Genomic DNA, 11930 nt, shown 5'->3' on the forward strand with positions numbered 1-11930 from the left:
TGTTATTTTCAATCAAATTCAGTCATCCAGATGTATTCTGATCCATGTTACCTATGTAAACTAATTGCATGGTTTGGAACAAAAAGTGAGAGAAAGAACTTGGGTGTAAGTTCCTTCAGATCTGGGACTATTTTTTTTTAGTCTTTCTATCCACAGCACCAAGCTCAGTATTTCATACTGAAGATGTATTTAATAAATACATTTTAAATTGAATTGAAAACATCTTGTATCTGAAGCTTTTTTCCCTTTTCTTTTGATGAGATTCAATCTACCTCAAAATATCCATCGACAAATCTTTGATATGTAAAAGAAGGAAAAATATAACTTACATTCAGGATCATAAAGCCAGAGATGGGGGCCATTTAATCCAACTCTCATTTTATAGATGAGGAATCAAAGCCTAGTGAGGTGACAAGATTTGTCCAAGGTCATTTAGTACATGTGAGAGATAGGATCTGAACTCAGGTCTTCTGACTCCAGAGCTAATATTCTTTTATTGTACCATGCTGCTTCTAATAAATTTTACTGGCACTGACATGGCAAAAAATAGACCATAATTTCAGTAGGATTAGTTTGTCTTTGAGCTTTATTGTTCTCATTGTTCAGTTATGTCTGACTTTTTGTGACCCTGTGTGTAGCATGACAATACTGTTGATGGGGTTTTCTTGGCAAAGATAGTAGAGTGTTTTGCCATTTCCTTCTTCAGTCATTTCAGTCATATCCTACTCTTTGTGGTCCCATTTGGGGTTTTCTTGGTAGAGATACTGGAGTGGTTTGCTGTTTCCTTCTCTGGCACATTATAGATGAGGAACTCAGGCAAACAGTTAAGTGACTTGCCCAAGGTGACACAGCTAGTAAGTGTCTGAGGTCAAATGTGAACTCAGGAAGTTGAGTTTTCCTGACTTCAAGTCTGGCACTCTTACCCACTCTGTCACCTAGCTACTCAGTCTATATTTACCACCCAATAAAAGTTCTGATAGCCATTACTGCTTTCAGGAAACTACTTTTTTTTTCCCTTGATGAGTTCAATACCTAGCTAACAATTTTTCTCTCTTCCTCAGCTCTTGCCCTTATACTAGAGAACTTAAGCATACATATTGATATTCCCTCAAGCACACTAACTTCCCAGATCCTCAATTTACTTATCAGCTATGGCTTATTCCTTCATCCTACTTCTGATGTACAGAGATGTTCATACCCTTTATCTTCTCATCACCCATAAATATTACACTTCCATGTTCATGAATTCTGAAATTCCCTTATGATTGCATTCTGTTGTCATTCCATCTCTCTCTTTGCCTGGAAACTCTAAATGTTGTTTTTAATACTCACTTTCACCTCCAATCCCTCAATCCTTCAGTTCCTTCCCAGGCCATCACTGCTACACCCTGTGTTCTTTTCCTTTAAGTTCCTAGCCCACATATCCCATAACCAATTTCACTCTGCCAAGCCTCAGCCTTGGATTACTTCCATCATTTACTGCCTTTGCTATACGCAATGTGATGTTAAATGAAGCTGAAGAAAATCACAAAACTATGCTGACTGAGTCCAGTACAAATTTATGTTACATCCTCTCAACTGGGCCTTTACTAAGGAAAGACAATCCTTTTAGAACTCTCTAATCAATGTACTATCCCACTCATCACAGCGGGTTTTCCAGACCTTTTTATTCCTCCTCAAAATTTCCATAATTCCTCCCCCCTAAACCCTACCCGACTGTCTCAGTGGAAAACTATAAATTTTCAATGGAAAATTGATACCATTCACAAATAGCTCTTTTTTCCCCCCTCTTCATCTCACATCACTCACATGCCTTCTTTCACTGGCTCCTCCACCTCTGTCTTGCATGAAGAGATGGCCCTCCTCTTTACCAAGGCAAACACCACTGCCTCCATAAGTGAATCTATCCATCCCTTCTTCGCCAGCAGACTCCATATCTGTCACCATCCTTTCTATCTTACTTATCTTTAGTCTTCTCTCTTCCTGTCTCCTAGATGCCTCCCTACTCCATATTAACGTGCCCATGTCTATGTTGTCCTCAAAAAACCCTCAGTTGATCCAGCCACCACTGCACAATGCTTTCCCATGTTTCTTCCCACTTTTGTTGAAAAACTCCTCAAGAAGGCTATCTATAATAGATGCTTCCCCTTCTTTTCATTGGACTTTCTTTTTAACTCTAGGCAGTCTGGCTTTCAGTCTCATCATGCAACTGAAACTACTCTCTTCAAAATTATCATTGATATCTTAATTGCCAAATCTAATAGTCTTTTAAAAATCTTCATCCTGCTTGACCTATTTGCAGACTTTGACACTGTCACAGACACTCTTTTCCTTGATATTCTCTTTTCTCTAGACTTTCATGACATTACTTTATCCCGGTTCTTCTCTTACCTCTCTGACTGATCCTTCTCAGTCTCTTTTGCTGGATCTTCATTCAAGTATAATCTTACTGTAATTTAAAGTGACATATTAATTAAAATAGCTCTTGGATTCCTTAGTTTAATATCTTTATCATCATCTTTTAGTAAAGTACCTTGCCCAGGGATCATACAATGATCATTAGCAGACATAAGATGAAAAACTAGAGACCCTTGATTCAGCCTCATACTTTGGTTATTGATTCATGTCGTTATTGGATTTCAGTTTGTGGTGAAAAAATTCCATATACTTCACATTATTAAATTAGTGAGGGTTTTTTTCTGCAGAGGTTGAAATATGTGATGTTTTTATTTATGTAAACTCTCCCTTCCCTTCCTTAGACTTAATATATTTTACCTCTTTATACCAACTATTTAGAACTAGGAAAATGAAAGAAAAAAAAAGAATGGTGGGATGGACACAAAACGAAATGTGTCCCTTCCTCCCCAAGGCTCAATCCCAGGCCCTCTTCTTATCATACCTATGCTATTTCACTTGGCAATATCATCAGTTCCTACGGCTTAAATTGTTATCTATATGCTAATGATTCTTAGATCTTTAGATTTCTAGATCTTAGACCTCTTAAATTCAGCATGTTCAATACTCAACTCCTTGCAAACCTCCCCTCTTCCTAACTTTCCTTTCAATGTCAAGGGCACCATCATTCTCACAGTCACCTGGGCTCACAACCTAGTTGTCACCCCCAACTCCTCATTCTCTTTCATCTCCCATATGCAATCTGTTGTAAAGTTAATTTTACTTTCAAAACAATTCTTGTATATAACTTCTTTTCTTTGACACTGTCACCAGCTTGGTGAAGACTATACACCTCATGCCTAGACTATTGCTTTAGCTTTCTGGTTTGTCTACCTGCTTGAAGTCTCTCTCTACTCCAGTCTACCCTCCATTCATTCATTAAATCTTTTAAAAGTGCAAGTCTGATCAAGTCATGGCCCTATGCAGTAAACATCAGTAGCTGTGTATTACCTTCAGGATCAAATATAAAATCTTTGTTTGGCATTCAAAGCCCTTCATAACATTACCCCTTACTGCATTCCCAGTCTTCTTATACCTTACCTCCTGCTCCCCCTACCCCATTTAGTCTGTAATCCAGTGACAATATTCCTTGCTGTTCTTCATACAGTACACTCTATCTCCTGACTCCGGGCATTTTCACTGGCTTTCCCCTATGCCTAAAATTCTCTCCCTCCTTATCTCTCCCTCTTAAATTTCTTCAGGTTCTAGCTAAAATTCCATTTTACAAGAAGCCTTTCTAATTGCCTATAATGTTAGTACCTATTAGTTTATCTTCAATTTAATCTGTATATATTTTGTTTTCACTAGTTGTTTACCAGTCACCTCTTTCATTAGACTGAGTTTCTTGAGAGCAAGGACTGTCTTTTTCCTTACTTTTTATCCCTAGAACCTAATAGTGTACCTAGCACATAGTAGGCACTTAATGAATGTTTATTGACTGAATGACCAGCTGACAAATCATCATTGGCAATTTGATTCAGCCATGGTGATATGAGCTTTTTGATTTTTTTCCTCATTATTTAAAGGACTAATATTGTAAAGTAGAGAACTTTTTTGTGAAATAAATTACTTTATGCATGAATTTACTTGATTTTAAATACATTTCTACATAGTATTTTTCTCTTTAAGAGTGTGCAGGTAGTGGAAGGGTGGCTAGTAATGCAAAGGTAGTAGAGCTTATAAGTCACAAATGACAATAATCATAAGTGATCATTGAAGAATTATATGTGAACATTCCCTGTGTTTGTGGAGGTAGTGATATCTGCCTGCTCTTTGACTTCATTATTTATTTATACTTGATTTCACAAAGCATCAGGGTCACTTGGATGGAATATCCATTTGTAAACAAACAAATACTGCAGCTCATGCTGTACCTGTAACAGAAAATAAAATAAAATCTGGGTTGACAAGGTAGATTGATAATGGCTTTGGCCTAGGAACATGACCCATAGGAGGCTTCCTAAGGATATCTATACTAATTAGGAAATTTGAGCTTTAAGCTATGATGGGAAAACATAAATCCTTTCCTGAAAATGATAAATGGCATTTGGATTTGAATTACACTCTACTCTATATACCTAGGGGGATAATAATTTTTGTGTGTTTGTTTAAAAGTGATTATGTATATGATTACATAACATGTATATGTATTATATTATGCATTGCATATCTGATATAAATATCACCTCAAATTGACTATAATTTAGAGTGACTTATTACTTAAAATAGCTCTTGGGTTCCTTAGTTTAATGTCTTTATTATCATCTTTTAGTAAAGTAGCTTGCCCAGGGATCATGCAATGATCATTAGCAGAGGTAAGATGAAAAACTAGGTACCTTGATCTAGCCTCATACTTTGGTTATTGATTCATGTAGTTATTGCATTTTAGTTTGTGGTGAAAAATTACATGTACTTCACATTATTAAATTAGTGAGTGGTTTTTTTCTGCATATGTTAAAATATGTGACTTGTTTTTATTCATGTAAACTCTCCCCCCTTCCTTAGACTTAACGTATTTTACCTCTTTATACCAACTATTTAGAACTAGAAAAATGAAAAAGAAAAGAAAAAGAATGGTGAGATGGATACAGAAAAAAGTGTGTTCCTTTAGCAAATAATAGTAGCAGCTGTACTAGAGAACTGTGAATGGATATTATGAAAATAGATATGTAATTTTAAAGTTAAATATATGCCCTAGCCACCCTTCAAATATGGCTGTCTTATGGAATATTTTGTGACCATGTTATCTCTTGATTTAGAAGTATTACGAAATGAAGAAAAAAAGTGTTAGCTAAGCAAAATGGAAACTTACAATTAATGCTGGCTTCAAGTCCCCCTACTGCTACTTATTAGCTGAATGAGCATCAGCAAGTTATTTAACTGATCTGAATCTCAGTTTCCTCGTTTTTAAATTTAGTACCATGTATTTCCATTAACTCCCTCATAGGGTTACTGTGAGGATCAAATTAATTGTTATTAAACATTTTAACACACTTTGTCAGTGATAAAGAGCTATTCAAATGAAAATTATTATTCAATTTCTTACTTGATTTTGTTAAGAAGTATCTACAAAATATGCTTTGACATAGATCAATAAATAGAAAATTTAAAGAGAGATAGAAAGTAAATTTCTAAATGAAATGAAATATTAGTAAAGAAATGGAACTGAATTTTTAGTATGTGGATAGTATCATCACTGGCCCATTGAGTTTTTCTTATCTTTTATTTTTTTAAAAAAAATTCATGACTTTGGATTAATATTGAAAGCATTTCCTATTCCTTTTAATAGTAGCCCACTTTTTTTGGTAGGACATATGTGAGGGGGAAAGATGCTGACACATGTGACCAACAAAGTTCCACTTATATACCATAACTCTCTCTGTCTTGATTCCCATTTCCATCCTGTAGACTGTCCTGAGAAGTTCCCTGGAGGATCTCTCCCTAGTATCATGGACTGAATTTCGTGGGTTCTGAGGCAGACCAAACCTTCATCCAGAAATCAGTATCATTTTATAAAGAGTAATTTGCAATATACATTTTTTAGGTACCTTTTTACAGAGTAGGCTCTTCCCATATCTCTAACATTCCACCAAATGAAACAAATGTTTGATGTTCAACTTACCAAGATGCACCCATGACTTCTATGAATATAGCTATAAAACACTATGTATATAATTACTGGTCAGATAATTGCAGAGATTAATTATTCCTAGTTTGGCCGTGCCAATGTCATACAAAGTCTGATTCTACCAAAATTACAAATTTAATTCCATATCAAACTACTACGGAGTTATGTATAATTAGGCAAAATAATAACAAATTTCATTTGTAGGAAGAAAAATTCAAGAAAAACCAGATCTTAAGGGAAATAATGAAAAAAGTGTTTGAAAAAAAAGGACCTCACACTATAAGATTACAAATTATATTATAAGGTATTATTCATCAAAATAATTTAGTACTAGTTGAAAATAGAAAAATTGATCAGTAGACTACAGTAGCCAAATAATACCCAGAAAGCAGTTGATTACATTTCATTAGTAGTTTTAATAAAGCAGTTGATTTGTAGTGCTAAAAAAGAGAAAAGAAAAAAAGAAAATAATTCAAGGACGTTAACTACTTGGATAAAGACTCCCTGTTTAGGGGCAGCTAGTTGGCTCAGTGGATAGAGCACTAGCCCTGGATTCAGGAGGACCTGAGTTAAAATCCAGCCTCAGATACATAACACTTCTAGCTGTGTGACCTTGGGCAAGTCACTTAACCCCATTGCCTAGCCAAAAAAAGAAAAAGAAAAACAAAACAAAGAAACAACAAAAAAAGACTCTTGTTTGACAAAAGCACTGGGAAAAATGGGAAGAAGTCTGACAAAAATTTGGTGTAGGTTAGCAACTTAATCCATGTAACATAGTAAGCTTCAGATGATAAATGACCTAAATGGAAGAAAATGCCTTTCGAGGGAAAGAATTCTTAACTAAGCAAGGGATAGAGGTGATCACAGAAAATACAATGGGTAATTTCAATCATACAACCTTAAAACACTTTTGAAAGAGCAAAATCAGGTGTAGTTAGAATTAGAAGAAGCAAGATATTGGGAAAAAAATCTTAGTAACAAATATAAGAATTAAAGCCATTCCCAGATAGATGTTGCCAAATGATAAAAATGGGCTCTTTTCAAAGTAAGAAAAACAAGTTACCACAAGTATATGAGAATGATCAAAATCACTAGAAATGCAAATTAAAACAATTATGATATTTCCACTCACATCAGATTAGCAAAGGCATTAAAAGATGAAAATGACAAATATTGCAGGAATTCCCTAAGAATAAGTATGCTGAGGAAAAACAATGTTGGTGAAGTTATGAGTTGGTCCAATTATTCTGAAAAACAATTTTAAATTATGTCTCAAACTTCACTAAACTGTATAGTTGATACATTAATCCCATTACTAGCCTTATGTCCCAAAGAGTCAAAGATAGAAGAGAAAGATCCAAATGTATTATGGACTCTGACTATGATATCTCAGTAAGTCAGTGAATCAACTAACATTTATTAAGCATTTATTATATGCCAGGCACTGCAATAAGTGTTTGGGGTACAAAGAAATGCGAAAACAGTTCCTGCTCCCAAAAGGTTCACAGTCTAATGAGGGAGACAACATAGAAGAACTACATACGTTTAAGAATATATTCGATGTGGATGGAGGCAGTCTTAGAGAGAAGGGCTTATTAGTTGGGATGGACCCAGATCAGAGAAAGCCTCCTACAGAAGGTGAATCTTGAAGGAATCAAGGTTAAGATACAGGTCAAAGATGAGGAAGAAGAGCATTCCAAGCATGGAAGGTGGAGTGTTGTATGTGAAGTAGGCAAGTATAATTCAATTGTAGAGTGTATTGAGAAGTGTGAGAAGTGACTGGAAGGATAGAAAGGGGCTAAATATTGAGAATCTTTAACTGTCAAACAAAGGATTTTAAATTTGATCCTATAGATCATAGGGAGTCATTGAAGTTACATTAGGGTGGGTGAAATGACCAGCTCTACATTTTAGGAAAGGTAGCAGGTGAATATAAGATGGATTAGAATGGGAAAAGACCAGTTAGAAGGCTGTTGCAATATGCTAGGCAAGAGATGATGAGGGCCTGTGCCAGACTTAGCCATGTGAGTAGGAAAAGGAGATATAAGAGAGATATTTTTAAGGTAGAAATGTCAACATTTGGCCACAGATTGAATATGTGGGGTGAGTGAGAGTGAAGAGTTGAGGATGACACCCATGTTTCTTTGGGCCATTGTGTGCAACAAAGATGGGAAAGTTTTGTTCAGCTGAATCTGAGGTCCATCCTTGCTGATTATGAGCTCCATGCTGTGGTTAAGTAAGCCTTGTTTGGTTAACTGCTAAATGTTCCATGAGTATTCATTCTTGACCTGAGGTCTCAGTTCTGCTTAAGCCAGGCCTAGCCTAATATGGACCTCTACAAAAACTTGTCTGTGATGCAGACTTTGTTGCAAAATGGAAATAAGTTTTAAAAATTGGTCAAAAACTGGATGAAAGTTTAAGTTACACAAACAGATGTAAATTGTTTTTAACATGTCCTAAATCTTAAATAGTTATTTGTCTCTCCAGTAATAGCCACAGTCCAGGGAAATTTATGTCCATTAAGCATATATACAACTCCTCCTGGAATCATTAATTTCAGTATTAAGTGACAGTAAAAGGATTTGGGCCTGGTAACATTAGTCACCTAATTGAGGGCATCTCTGCCTCATATTATAGGTGCAGTCTATTATCCCATTTTAATCACTGAGGAAAAGATTTTTATATTTAAAACCACATGTGAAAAATGACGTTTTTCTCATTAACATACATGACCCCTTTAATTTGTAGTCCTATTCACACTGGGCCAGCTACTTCTCCTCTATTAATGATGTTGAGACCTCATTGTTTAACATAAATTATTTTAATCAAATATTCTTAAACTAATGATAGATGTCATTTGTAGAAATCTGTAAAACCTGCTCACTAAAGTGGACTCAACTTGTTGTACTTTTACTTTTTTCTTCAATATGTAAGTGAAACCATTTTATTTCTGTTAATTATGTAGGCAGCAATGATATATTTTTGATGATAGATACAATATATGAGTTTCTTATCTCAAATACAAACTATTTTAAATTGCTATGTTAGTAGACTAACTTAGCTGCACCAAGCATCGCAGTGGACAGAGAGACAAGCCTGGAGTCAGGAAGACTCATCTTCCTGGATTCAAATCTGGCCTCAGACACTTACTGACTGTCTGATCCTGGGCAAGTCACGTAACCTTCTTCATCTCAGTGAGTTGGAGAAGGAAATGGCAAACCACTTCAGTATTTTTGTCAAGAAAATGGGGTCACAAAGTGTTGGACACTACTGAAAAACGATTGAATAACAACGAAAGTTAGTAGAACTCAAATGGGTGGTTCAGTTGAAGAATCACTGATAATTAGATTGAATTGCTATGTCTAATTTTATGTAGTTTTAAACTTATGGTTTAACATGTTTTTATTTTATCTGTCATAATTGGATGTGGAAATTTGAATTTTAACTATAAAATACTATGTAAAATTCAAAAGCCTTTACAAATGTAGTTAGAAAACATTTTCTGAGATATACACAATTTATTCAGTTCCACAAATATTTATTAAATACCTAATATGTATCAGGAACTATGCTAGGATCTAGGGAAAATAAAATTTAAGTAAGACCTAGTACCTGCCCATATAGACCTTATGATTTAGTAGAAGAATATATATCTATCTACAGGATTATAACATTATGTGAAGTACTAGGTAGTGTATTGGAGTTGGAGATAGGGAGATATGAGCTCAAGTCCTGCCTTTATCACTTTCTGTGTGACTCTGGAGTTTCTCTGGGCCTTAGCCAACTTTCTCAATTCGAGATAAGGGGTTCTTAAATTGCAATATCTGAACATTTTTAATTAAAAATATTGAAATATAATTGGTTTCCTTTGTAATCCTATGTGTTTGAATTTATGCATTTAAAAGCATTATTCCAAGGATCCCATTCTGTCAGAGGGATCTATGGCACAAAAAAAGTTTAAGAATTTTCATTTTAGAGGATTTATAGATTTTAACTTCCATTGATGAAGAGTGGATAGATAACTGGAATGTGAAGGAAAGACGACCTGTGTTCAAATTCCATCTCTGACTTATCCTGACTTTAACCCTAATCAAACTAATTCAGTTCTCTTTGCCCCAGATAAATTGCTAAGATTCTAAAACCCTGAGCAGGTGTTTATCTGCTTTGGTAGAGGAATGGGCAGCTAGATGGTGCGGTGGATAGAGTGCCAGACCTGTAGTGGGGAAGACCTGAGTTAAAATTCAACCTCAGACACTTAACTAGCTGTGTGACTCTGGGCAAGTCACTCAACCCTCTTTCCTTCAGTTTCCTTATATGTAAAATAAGCTGGAGAAGGAAATGGCAAACCACTCGAGTATCTTTTCCAAGAAAACCCAAAAGTAATCATGAAGAGTAGGTCAGCACTGAAAAATGACTAAACTACAACAACAAAGAGAGTTTCCTCACTGGGAGCTTCTGTGCCATTGAAATCACAGTTCTAGTCTAAAAATTGAAATGTAAATATCCTTTTTTCTTACTGAAAATAAGTGATATTTATGTTACATTCCACCTATCCTTAAATTGCTTTTAATTTAAAATAATGATTTTAAATTTAATTAATTTAGCATATAAATTGAATGATAATGAAAACTATAGTCTAATATTTGAGACAGTGGGAAGCTTATATAGCTGGGGAAGAAAAATAAAAGCATATAAAATAATTGTAAAGGAGTTGTGATTCAGAATTCAATTGTTTCTTTTGTTGGGGAGGTATTATCCTAGTTTTTCCCATGACAGAGTCCCCTTTCCATTTCTCATTTCTCTTCTGTCCTAGGCAATGACTCATCTATCCCCATTTGTATTCTGTGCAATCAATTTGGCATCCTTGCCCAGCATCCTTCAGGAATTCTAGTACTAACACTGAAATTGCTACTTTTGTGCTTAACCAGGGTAATGTAATGCCTACTATGTGTACGTTAGATTAAATTGTACCATCTCTAAGTACTTTCCCTAAATATAGAGAAATGGTGACAATCCCCAAATGTCCAGGCTTATCTACTTTAAGACCTCATATCTACTAGGAAACTTAATGGTTCATTTTATAGATGAAGAAACTGAGGCCCTAAAGTATTAGGTATGTTTCCCCAAGGCTAGTCTGTTAGTGAAATAATTTAGGTTTCCTTACTTTCAGTTCACTGTTCCTCCTACCATACCATGATGGATCCATGTTGATGAAAAAACTTGCTCCTAAACATTGGTTTCATTCATTTGTCCATGTAATAACACAATAGAGCTTAATAGAAGGACAGTGATATAAATAAGTCTTTTAAGATGCCAACTAAAGAAGTGTATAGTTGTCACTCTAGATTGTTTTAGTGGCTGTGCATTTGAAATATATCTGTTTCATGCTTGTCAGCATTTTATTTCCTTCTAGTGAAATGGTACTGCTGTGTGAGAACAGGTCTCCTTTCGCTCCAGGAAGTTTTATCTTTTGAATACCAGTAGTTGTTGAAATGTTCGAAAGCATGAAAATGTTTTAAGCAAGTATCCAAATAATTTTTTGAGCTTTGTATTGGCCATTGAAAAACAACTGTACCTTTATCTTTCTTCTTGGAAGTATTGATATATACCTGCTAGAAAATGAAACACATACACATACATACAATAAAAAATTACTATATTTTTATTTAGTTGAAAATAAGTAATATTTCATAAGGCATAACCCCTACCACCCTTTTGGGAAGATGTACGAGCATATATATATATATATATGTGTGTGTGTGTGTGTGTGTGTGTATTATATATATGTATATATATGTATATATATATATATGTGTGTATATACACATATATGTAATCTGCAAAACAA

This window comes from Phascolarctos cinereus, unplaced genomic scaffold (assembly GCF_003287225.1).
Source record: "Phascolarctos cinereus isolate Bilbo 61053 unplaced genomic scaffold, phaCin_HiC Scaffold_1;HRSCAF=81, whole genome shotgun sequence".
Lineage (NCBI taxonomy): Eukaryota > Metazoa > Chordata > Mammalia > Diprotodontia > Phascolarctidae > Phascolarctos > Phascolarctos cinereus.